Source organism: Propithecus coquereli, unplaced genomic scaffold (assembly GCF_000956105.1).
Source record: "Propithecus coquereli isolate 6110/MARCELLA unplaced genomic scaffold, Pcoq_1.0 Scaffold38, whole genome shotgun sequence".
Classification (NCBI taxonomy): domain Eukaryota; kingdom Metazoa; phylum Chordata; class Mammalia; order Primates; family Indriidae; genus Propithecus; species Propithecus coquereli.
In genome coordinates, this window is record NW_012149507.1 from 7,713,279 (window position 1) to 7,726,009 (window position 12,731).

Genomic DNA, 12,731 nt, shown 5'->3' on the forward strand with positions numbered 1-12,731 from the left:
GTTCTCTGATTACAATGCAATTATACTAAAACTGAATAACCCCAAAACTCTTAAGTGGAAATGTCCAGATGTTTGGAAATTAAGAAAATCTTTCCCATATAAACCATTAGAGATCACACTTAAAAAACCACACGGTGATGTCAGGGCCAGTGGCATGTGCCAGCAGTCCCAGCGATTCAGAAGGCTCAGGCAGGAGAATCACTTGAGCCCAGAAGTTCAAGGCTGCAGTGTGCTATATTGTGCCTGTGAATATCACTGTATTCCAGCCTGGCCAATGTAGCAAGACCCCATCTCAAAAAAAAAAAAACAAAACACACACAAGGTAAGTGGACTTGTCCTACAAAATATCAAGACTTAAAGATGCTGATATTTTGAGACAAGAGTCTGCCAACCTTCTCATTTGCCAGCAAATTAATAAACTTCTCTTTCCGCAAACCACTCGTCCTTGTTCTTCTGATGTGGCCTGGGGAACAAGTGCTGAGCTTTCAGTAACAATGTCGATTTCTGGTTTTTTTTCTTCTGTTAGAAAAGCTCTGCTACAGTACTAGCTCCTGGAGTGAGACATAGCTGTCTAATTAAACTGATTTATTCACAGAATGAGAAATCTGAGTAAAGAAGGTATAGGATGATATATTTAAATTTTATGGGCTTTTGTTTTTTTGCTTGTTATCCCAATTTTTTTTCCTCTTTTGTCTATCTCTAAAACCTCTAATCCAAATTTCTTAAACTATCAGTTTGGCTTTTAATATGTGAATCTTTTAGTTTAAAACAGACTAAAGAGATCAAAGTGTTCTGCCCCAAGATGTATTTCTTTAACATATTTTAAAATGACTGCTATAAAACTGTCTTTTATGAATAAAAAATTAAGATTTTCCATATTTAAAGGTCTGAAAAGAAACAGACTGTAACTCATAGGGCTTTATTTGCATAGCAAGACACCTTTCGTTAACTAGTCAAGCCTTTGCCCCTCTGGGTCTCTCCCAAAACCTGTCTTCCTGCTTTTCAAGCCTTTGATTTCCTGTTGTCCTCCACTTACAGGAAACACATGAGGCTTTCTTTATGTAAAGGGCTCGGGCATGTATTAATAATATATATATTTTTTTACTTGTTCCATTCTCAATGACAAACTTATGTGTTTAGTTTTTAGCCACTGAATTCTGGTATCACAATGAAGCCTGGAGACGTGTTCTCAGTGCCTAGACCAACAGCTATAAGATACAACCAAGCCTTATGTGGCCCCTTCTTCTCTCCCCCAGCTTTGCCTATTCTAGAAGAGGTTTAAAAAAAAAAAGACACCAAGACTTACCATAAAAGCACAATAATGTGTGGTATTGGTTCAGGAATAGACATATAGACCAATGGAACAGACCAATGACACAAAATGGAGAGACCAGAATCCCAGACCACATATATATGATCATTTGGTTTATGATATATAGTACTGTAGCCAAGAAAACAGACTCCTTAAAAAAAAAATAGTGCTGGGATAACTGGTTATCACATGGGGGAAAAAGTGAAATTGGATCCCTAGCTCATACCATATACTAAAGTCAATGCCAAATAGATTGACTACAGACATAAAATGTGAAAAGTGAAACACAACTTACAAAGGATTAGTATGCACCGATTATACTATATACATATGCATCCAACAAATCAGTAAAACAGCCAACCGAAGAGAAAAATGAGCAAGAAATTCGAACAAGCGAAAGAAAGAAAGAAAGAAAGGAAAAAAGAAAAGAAAAGGAGCAAAGAAAAAGAAAAATCCAAAAGGACAATGGACATTCACCTAAATTTTAATTTTACCTAAAATTTAAAAAGCTGGAGAACACCAAACGTTGGTGAGAATGTGGGGTAATGTTAAGTTTCCTGTGATGCTGGTGGGAGTATTAATTGTACCGACACTTTGGAGAATAGGCCAAAAGAACAACCAGTCCACAATGAAACAGACAGGTCAAGGATTCCAAAAGGAAGCTTGAGGCTAATGAGGGTAGAACAGGGAAGTGATTGGACCTGATGTTTGAGTATATTAATAATATATTTTTGATGTTTGAGTATAAAAATATTACCACCAGGCATGCGACATTTGAGGGAAAAAACCATCCTAGCATCTTGAAGTCAGGCAAATGAAAAGTGAGACAGATTTTTCGAGGCCAGAAGCGAGTATAAGGCAAACATGGTGTTGGCGGTGCTGGTGCTGAGGACGTGGACAGTGGCCCTGCTATGCCCATCTCCAGCTACAGCTCTTGCCGTCAGATATGCATCCAAGAAGACAGGCAGCAGCTCTAAAACCTCGGTGGAAAGTCATCAGGGAGACACCATGGTATTAAGAAAATGGAAGGTCACTATGTCCATGCTGACAACACCCTTGGGACTCGGTGCCAGTTCCATTGGAACCCAGGTGCCCATGTGGGGCCAGGGAAGAGGAAGTGCCTATATGCCAGGGAAGAGGGACTAGTCCGCTACACTAAGGAGGCCTACATGCTCAATCCCAGTGCCCAATCCTAGCAACTCGGAAGCTGTGGATCTGGTTACCAGGCTGCCCAAGGGTGTTGTGCTCTACAAGACCTTTGTCCACCTGGTTCCTGCCAAGCCTCAGGGCACCTTCAAACTTGTGGCTATGCTTTGAGGCCACTGGACAGAGACTGGAGTCCAGGTGACAGAAGTCAAGGGTTGAGGTGACGATAACACCTCCTGAGGAAGAGGTCTCTGCAGGAGACTCTATGAAGTGACTACTGAGAAACCCTTTGGGAGACCGGACCTGGAGCCAAAAGTAAAGTTAGCTGGAGTCATGAGCCTATGCTACCTGGGGACAAAAAAAAAATTTTTAAAAAGACAAGTGAGGCAATTACTCAAAGAAAAAAGGAGGGATATAGTTTCAGAAGAATACTTAGCTCAGCAGTAAATAGTATTTAATAGTTATAACATTCATTATTACTTTAACCACTAATCGAAATAAAGTTCTGTTAAGGGGATAAGAGGAAAGGAGTAGGAGAGCTAAATTCTCAACTACCAAGGAAGAAAGTCAGTAACATCTGAAATTGACAAGTCAAAATACTTAGCAGTTATTGCATACTACCAAAAATATGAATCTAGATACTACGAGAAACAGCTAGAAAAGTGAAAGTGAATGCTCTGGAGAAAGGTACTGTGGGACAAGGAAAGATGAGTAGTGGAATATTTGTCACTGAAAGGCTTTTAGTTCAATTTGACTTTAATAAAAATGCATATATATTACTTGGAAAATTTTGAGAAGGTTCTCCATTTTTACTGCATTTCTGTCAATTTGTCCTGGCATTCATCAACTCTGCTTTATTGGCATATATATTAACCACTTTTTAAAAATTTAGAGTACACATGCAGTATATTTTAAAATCTTATCAAAATATAAGTTCTGAAAATAATTATCCCACTGATTCAATAAGTCAAAGAAAATGAGAGCAGATAAAATAATCTAGAAATGCAAAGGAATATAATTTACAATAAAGAAAAATTTAAATTCTTAGGAATACTATGCAGGAAGAGATTGTCACTAGGCTAATAAGCATCTCAAACTTTAACATGCCCATATGTAAATTCCTAATGTTTCCTCCTAAACCTAATGCTTCCAAAAGATTTCCCTCATCTCAGCAAACTACTATTCATCCTTAAAAATTGTTGAGATATCCTTACAAATCAATAAAACAGCCATCCCTGTTGCTGGAATCACCCCTGACCCTTCTTCTTCTTTTTTTTCCTGACTCTTCTCTTAAACTTTATAACCCAAACAACTCATCCATTTTACAAGTTCTGTCTATCTTCAAAATACATCCAGAATCTGACCACCAACATCTCTACCACTACCATCCTGGTCCAAGCCACCATCATCCCTCACCTGAACTTTTGCAACAGCTTCCTAAATGGTAACCTTGCCTTTCAGCCCTGGTCCCTCCTCCAGTTTCTTCACAACACAGCAGCCAAGGCGATACCTTTTTTTTTTTTTTTTTCCAGACAAGGTTTTGCTCTGTTGCCCAGGTTAGAGTGCAGTGATGTCATCGTAGCTTACTGTAACCTCAAACTCCTGGGCTCAAGCAATCCTCCTGCCACAGTCTCCCCAGTAGCTGGGACTATAGGCATGTGTCACCACACTCAGCTAATTTTTTTACTTTTGTAGAGACAGGGTATCATTATGCTGCTCAGGCCAATCTTGAACTCCTGACTTCAAGCAGTCCTGCCTCGGCCTCCCAAAGTGCTAGGATTACAGGTGTGAGAGTCTATGCCTGGCCTCCAAGATAATACTTTTAAAATTTAAGGCTCTGTTTATTTCTCTGCTCAAAACCCTCCCTCCAGTGATTTATCAGGTCAAAGTAAAAAAGCAAAGGTTTAATGTCAACTTATTAACTACAGTACTTTCTAATCGTTCCCCTGCTCCAGTCATGCTGGGCCCCCTTGTTCTTCCTTGAATACATTAAGCACATTACAACTTGAGATTGATTAAGTGTTCCAGGCAGAGGAAACAGCTACTACTTTTAAAGAACTGGTAATTTTTCATTCTAGAATGCAGCAAAAGTTATCCAAAATAACATAAAGTTACTTTTAATACCCAAACTGGCACATACACAAACACACACATCCCTAGTCTTACACAAAAGCAGATATAAAAAGCCTAAAGTAAAACTAGCAAAAACATTTTTAAAAGAACATCAGCATAGCCAAATGATCTACCACTACCAAGTAGAATAAATAGGGAGATGATTTGATTTTAGGAATTTTATTAATAGATGACACCAGCAAGTCAAATAAAAACAATTACCCTATCACCTCAAAGTAACTACCTTCCCCCTTCAAATCACTTCTTTAAATTAAGCAATCTTTTTCCTACACAACCACAGGACTATTTTACCCAACCTCCTCTTGATGTTTCAATCACTGACATCTTCTAGCCATCTCAAGGTGCAGTTAATTCCATCAGAAGATTTATTGCAGAATCCAGCTCAGTATACCTCTCAATCTCAACATAATTTACTGAAGGAGTTTTTCCTCAAGCCACTACAAAACCTTCTTCATTTCCATAAAACACTGGTGCAAATTCAGAAAGCCATCTAAACAGGTAGGAAAATTTTTCTTCTGAGACAACAGAATAACATTAACTTCTCAGCAATACTTAGCTTGAACATGGCACAAAGCAAAGACTACAAGGTCTACCAAGAGCATCAGACCTCTCCATACTTAAGGCCTTCAATTTGCCCAGATCCATTCCCAAGAAATGCAAATTCTCCCATCAGTTACCTTTTCCTTTATTACCTTTCTCCGAACTCTCCTTCTACTGCTGATCTCCCTCTCAACCCTTTCCACAGGGTCCACATGAACCCTTTTCCTATGCAAATAAGCTTCCTACCTTCCATCCCTTCACAGAATACAAATTCTACTTCCTAGTCTTAACTGAAAATTAGGTCTCTCCAAATTATCTCCAGTAGTGTGCTGAATGGTGGCCCCCCAAAAATCCATCTATGTCATAATCCCAGCAACCTGTAATGTGATCTTATTTGGGAGGAAAAGGTCTTTGCAGACATAATTAAGAATCTTGAGATGAGATCACCCTGGATTATCCAGGTGGATCCTAAATCCAATAACAAATATCACTGGGAGAGAGCGACACAGAAGGAAACAGACACAGAAAAGAGAAAATAATGTGAAAACCGATGCAGAGGTTAGAGTAATGAGGTCACAGGCCCAGGGATGTCAGAGCAGCCACCAGAAGCTGGAAGAGGTAAGGAGCAAATACTCCTGTAGAGCCTTTGTTAACAGTGTGGCCATGCTGACAGCTTGATTTCAGACTTCTGGTCTCCAGAACTGTGAGAGAATAAATTTCTGCTGTTTTAAGCCATCAAGTTTCTGATAATTTGTTACAGCAGACACAGGAAACTAATACCTTTCCTAAGCAGGCTATTTCACATCAAGGGGCCTACAGTTTTTCCAGCACAGCCATTTTGCACAACCATTTTCCACTTTTCTTTTAAGGCTTACGCCATTGTGCTTTCACACTTTCTTTCTTCATTGTTGTAATCCTACTGACCACCAGAAATTCTTCATAGTTTTCTTCGCCAACAAAACAGTTACTATTATCATCAGCTACAGAGTTCACAGGGATGACCACAAGTCCTTAACATCCTTAATGCCAATAACCTACCAACTGTTATTCTATTTAAACTATACAACCTTTTTGCTATGTCAAAGGGACAAGAGAGAAATACCAGCTGCCTGAGGTAACGAACCATGGTGTCATCGTAGCTCTTGAGATCTCAAACTCCAAGACTCAAGCCATCCTCCTTCCTCAGCCTCCAGAGAAGCTGGGACTACAGGCACGCCACCACGCCCGTCTAATTTTTCTATTTTTTGTAGAGATGAAGTCTCACTATATTGCCCAGGCTGGTCTCCAACTCCTGGCCCCAAGCAATCCTCCCACCTTCGCCTTCCAAAGTGCTGGGATCACAGGCATAAGCCACCATGCCCACCCTAAATTAATTTCTAATACAGTAGCTATCAACAGATATAATCCACATAAACAAAAAGCTACCTGGAGTCCTATATCATGTTTAAGAGTGTAAGGGGATCTTGAGACCAAAAACTTTGAGAACCACTAAAGTAATACTTAATACCTTTTAATTTACTTTCTGAATTTTTATTTACGTAAATCTTACATATGCCACCATAAATGTTTAAAGGAAGCTGAGAATATAAGATATAAATCTTGCTTTCTTCAAATGTATTATAGTGCAATCAAGCAAAAGATATTCTCCCCTCAAAAGAAAAGATGGCTGGGTTAACAGAATGTTGTATTTGCCAAAGATAACTACAGTAGTATAATAAAGCTGTAATACAGAACTTATGCAGAAATAGAGTCAAAGAATTTTCACTGAATGATGCACAGAAAAATACGAAAGTTTGGGTTTGAGAAGAATTAACATAGTTCTTAAGTGAATTACTTATTCACTTTTATCCAGTTTTTATTTTACTGTAGTTGGTTTCTAACTATCATTTAAACTTACCACTCTCGGTAAAGAATATTCAAAGAATTCTATGTGGAACATAAATCTGATAATAAAAGTCATGAAAAAATACTTAACTATAACAAAAACAATCCATTATTTTGAATTATGCAACATTGGTCACCATCATTATTAGAATAAATACAATGGGCTCTGCACTATACTGAATTATCAAGCTAAAAAAGGCCATCCAACTAAGGGAGTTAATGGTATTCATTAATTAGGTTCCTTTTTTAGTTCTTCCGTGAAGCATAATTTATCAATTTAAATGCCAGCACAAAACCTTGTATGGGGCAGATGTTAAAAAAATGACTTGTTCCTATAATACTGATTGAGCAAGGTGAAATGATAGCATATTTTCCTCAGTCAGGAATGATTAAGGTGGGTGCAGAAGCTCATAAGCCAGGGCAAATTTCTTTCCAAGAACTGTGCTTCCAAAGTCACACATCTGACCTAAGAGGCATATTCTGCATACTACCTAAAAGGGAAAAGTGGCTCTATTACAGGCCTAGTTTCCTCATTTCCTCACATGCTCTAGACCTGAATTCGCAGCTTCCAACTTAAGCACTTTTAAAGCTCTCATCCTACTCTGATATCTTATTCCACTAATATCTAGGTGGTGAGAATTTTTGTTAAAAAATTACTAATTCCACTGGTATTGGTGCTCTCTGTAAAGCAGAACCTAAAGATCTGATCAGAAGAGAGAGTGAATATAGCACAATTCACTGCAACCTAGATGTTCTCAACTGAAATCCGTGTTTTAATCAGATTTTTAAAAATTAACGTTCAGGTGGGAGGAAAAATCCACCTACATCTTATTTCACTAAGCAGCGCTTTTGTTCTCTGCAAAGGCTATTGAGACACCGTTTTGTAATACTATTTGGATACTGTGTGCTGCAATTATTTTCTCCTGAAAGAATCCCATTTTCAGTTATCTGTGACTACAGAAAACATGGTTCACAGTACTTCTCAAATCTCAACGCCTAAACTCCTACACCTCCTGCTCCTCCTCCTCTTGCCCGCCGCGTCCCCACCCCCCGGAAAATACTGTCCGCACCGGGTTTTTAGACGCATCATTTGGGCGGAGGCGGAGGCGCTAATTTTTGGACTTGCTATCCCATTCTGCCTGTGCAAAATAAACCTGTTGTAAAATAATCTTAGAAACAGAGATGAAAATCGAGGACCCAATTCCCTTCTGCTCGCACCTCTCTGTCGTTGTAAACTTCCCTACAGCCCTCATTGCACCCATTTCTACTCCAGAGTAGCCCCACCTGTGCCCAGACCTCAATCTCCAACCGAATCACTCCATGACCTTGGGCCCGGGCCACTGCTTCCCTCCCAAGATAACGACTTTTAAAACCAGGATCCCTACACCCCGCTCCGCAGACTGCAGAGGGCTCCGGGTTCAGGCCGGGTCAGCGGGTTGCGGCGGGGGCAGGCGAGCAAACCGCAGGAACCGCAGCTCCGCGACGGCTGGAGAGGCTGGCTCCGGGGCAACGCCGGCAAGAAAGGACGCCAGGGGCGGGGACAGGGCCCGGGGCTACCTGCGGGGCCGCTGCCGACGCAGCCCCAGTAGCCCCAATAGCTGCACGCCACCCCGGGGCTCTGGAAGCCCTCGCGGCCGTCCTGCGAACTCCGGCCCTGACCCGTCTGCGGTCATGGCCCCTCATTAACTCTGACCGCCCAGCAAGCAGCGGCAGGTGATGCGGCGATTGGGCAGCCGAGCGTGCAGTTTAGTTGCCTACCTCAGGCGACGGCGTCTCGGAGCCCCCTACCTCCCCCCGGAGGCGCGAGGAGCCGCGACCAGAGAGTAGGAAGAGGCGTGCGAGGCAACACGCCACAGAGGGTGGGACAGGAAGAGGGGAAATCGTCTGCTTTCCAGAGGAGCTGGCAAAAGGGTGGTGAGAACGCGGGTGGCGGGGACCGTCAGGGACGCTCGCGTACCTTCCTTTTTGCCTAGCCGAGGGTCCAACTGGAGCCAGCAGATCGCCTCACATCCGGGTATCGGGAGACACTCAGCTGCTTCTGCTGCGCCCGCCGCCTCCCCCACGGCGCAAACACCAAACTTCCGGCGACGACGGCGACGCCTCGTCCGTCAGATGGGAGTTACCTGTGACCGTCTTGGGTGCGCTTGCGCAACGCTCCTCTTCAGCCCTGACCGGCTCAGCTGACGTGCCCAGAAGACGAAGATGGCCGCCACGCTCGCTGCGTGTCACGCAATTTTTCACCGGGGCCCGGACGGCTGGGCGTCGGGGAAAGGCGAGCCAGCGTCCATCCTCAGCGCAGGCGCGGTGGGAGGCCTCGCGTGCGCGCCTCCGCGGGTGGGCGCCTAGCGGGGAGCCGGCGGCGCCCCCTAGCGGCGGGCACCTGTCTTTCCTGGGGTCATCTCCTGGAATAAAACCACCCAGGCCCCCAGCGGTGGTGGTTTACCTTGAAAATTTGTCACAAACGGTTCCCCTGGAGGTTTCGCTTACTTCTATATGTGGTGTCTAGTCCAAGTGCTTTTGATTCTCTATGTGAGTCGATGTAAGGCGTGGGGGAATGAATCGATCCTTTTCTCCCTTTCCCCTGCACCGCCCTCAAACGCCTCTAAAAGTTACGGGCTTAACCCTCTCCTTGCACACTTTCCTCTTTGTGCATCAGAGCACAAAAGCCTGTAAGAAACTGTATAGAATGTTCCGCTAGATTTAGTCAGAGCGGGTGTTCAGATAAAGCTTTGGCTCTTCCAAGCATCTAAAGATAGAATTCAGGATTCTATCACTAGGATCCGTGGTTCTCACGCTGCTTTTGAACACGCTTTCTTGTGCTCCTTCTTCCTTATTTTTGAAGAACCGTGAGGATGGACAAATCGGTACTTGTGCCTTTCAAAATGGGGAGAGGTGATCTAAGTGAATTCTCCCCTTCCTGCCCTCCTTGTTGAAGCCAAGTGCAACCAAAATGTGCTCTAGGTTTGTCAAGCCTGACATTTTTCCGACATTTCATTTTCCACATAACTTTAGTGTCAGTTTGGTCGGGGAGATTTTATGGCTTACAAACCAAAACAAGAGGTATTGGTGGGGAATCCGTTCCCCCATACATTGTGTTGCTTGCCAAAGACCTGCCCACTACTGCCTCCTCTCCCAGTCCCCGATATATACTTTTAATGAAATACACCAAACGCTCAAATTGGGCAAAAACCTAGGAGTAAACTGCCAATCTGGTTAAAGCTGATTATTTACCAGGGGGGCTGACCAGTGTTTGCTTTCATCTTTAGATTGTCTGCAACTGGTGGGATTTCTTTTAGTTGAGTAAACCACTTTTGTCTTTAGTAACTTAAATTCTGGCATACCAACAAAGAAACCATTTTTACAAGCTTTCATTCTCACAAAATAGGCCTCTACTTCTGAGTGAATCTCTGTTTGTTGTATTGGCCTAGATCAGGAGCCTAGGAATCCTCACAAATGTCAGACCACAAGAAATCATATGTACTTTTTTTGGCACATAGTATTTTGATGTATAATTCATGTCTGCAATTTATATTTCTTTTCTAAAACTATATATAGTCAGTTTCTTAAGCATTCTGTGAATGAATAAAAATACTTTGTGTTTATGGGAAAAATAAACTTTCTTGAGCATTATTCCTTATCATTTTGAAGGATATTTTTTACTTATGATTAATACCAATAGTCTCAATTTGAAGTCTGATTAAGTCTTAGTTACTCTGTAATATCATATTTGTTTTCCCTTCCATAAATAGTTTTCTTTTAGAGCAATCTATGTGCTTTGAAATTTGGTTTATTTAATGTGATTGTCCTCTAAAAAATAATCATGGTCAATTCTCTAGACTGAACTTTCAGTCTTTTCCAGGAAAGAGTAAAGATTTGGGGTTTTACAAATAATGGTCAATGGGAAGCCTAGCATTGAACTGGTGGAGGAGTATAGATCACAATTGAAAGAAAGAAAAACAAGTTTTAGTTCAAAAGGGGTCTAAGACTAGCAAGAGAATGTTTTTTCAGATAACTATAGGAGGACATTCAACTTAGAAAAAGAAAGAGATGTTTGACAATCCAAACAAAATATTAGTCAAGTCTCTTTAGTTTCAAAATGACTGAAATCGAGCTTAAACTAATATAAGCAACAGTTTTTAAAAAGGACTTTATGCTACCATAACTGGGAGCTGTAGGGGAGCAGCTGACCTCAGGCCATCCTGAAATCTGAGGCTCAGATGATGTCAGCAGGACACTCTACAACGCTCAGCTATTCTTTCATCTGTATTAGCTTCATTCTTAAATATGCTCTCCTGACAACTCAGCAAAGATTATGTAAACTCACAGCAAACTGATTCCAGTAAAAAGAGAGGCCCGGTTCCTGAGACCTCCTAAGAAAGTCCTGGAGAGGAAAGCTCTGATTCATTCAGCTTTGCCATGTGCCCATGACAGAAACAAATGCTATTACCCAGATGACACATCTTGGTTCTCAACATTATGGTTCTATAAATGGTGAAGGTCTTTTTCATACCTCCTACAGCAAGAATTGCAAGACCCTACTCTATGTTCTTTTGCTAAACTCAAAACTGTGAATATAATCTCCTGGACTTGTTCAAATTGCTTGTTTTCCTTAGTGACTCCAAACTGCAGAAGGTACTTTTTTCTACAGTGGCTTATTGTTAGGACATCTACTTCTAAAAACTGATAATGGAATAGTTGCATTGTTCCACACATTACATTCTTATTTCCTTGTTCCTTTTCTTTCTTATGACCAATCTAAATGCCTGCAACATGTAAAACCTCTGCTAAATCACAGAGGACAAGACAATCTCACTTTCAAACTAATCCTTCTGCTAGCAGCAAATAAAGGCCTTTATTTTGTTGCTTCACTCTTGTTGACTTTATTTCAGGACTCTTGACAGTTTTAAACTATGAGAAAGTAAAAATCCTAAAAAATTTCAAGCTAGAAAACAAAGACAAAGAAAAAGTATAGCAATTTGCTATAAAGCAACTGACAATGACATTTCAATTTGCCATCTGGGAGACTCAACACACACAAATAATAATGCTGGCCCCACATACTTGAGAGAGGATAAGTAGGTGTTAGCCAGATTAAAGAACTGCATATACAGAAGTCTGGATAGGAGAGTGAACTTGGTGCCTTGCAAGAACTCAACTATCCCTATACTACTGAGGGGAAAGGGGATGGATTAAGAAGTAGGCAGAGCCCAAAGTAGGAAGGGCCTTAAGGATAATAGGGAAGAATACCCTGTGCTCAGTACTGCGGATATTGCGGTGAACAATACACATAAGGTTTTCTTCCTCATGGAGCATACATTCTAATAGGGGAGACATTCAGTTATTTCACAAATATTCATTGATGGCTCATTACATGCAAGGCACTATTCTAGATCTGGGGATGCTGCAGTGAACAGAACAGACAAAATTCCCTGCTTTCAGACAGTTTACGTTCTCCTGTCAGACAATAAATAATAAAATGCTAAGAAGGAAACATGGTAATAAATAAAGAAGCACTATCCAATCAAACTTTCCATGATGATAAAAATATTCCATATCTGCATTATTCAAAAGGGTAGCCATAGCCACATATGAGTACTTGAAATGTGGTTATTGCAACTGAGGAACTGAATTTTTAATTTTATTTAATGTTAATTTTTTTAAGAGACTGGGTCTCTTGATAGGCAATGTTTGCTGTAAAACAAAATAAAACAAAAGA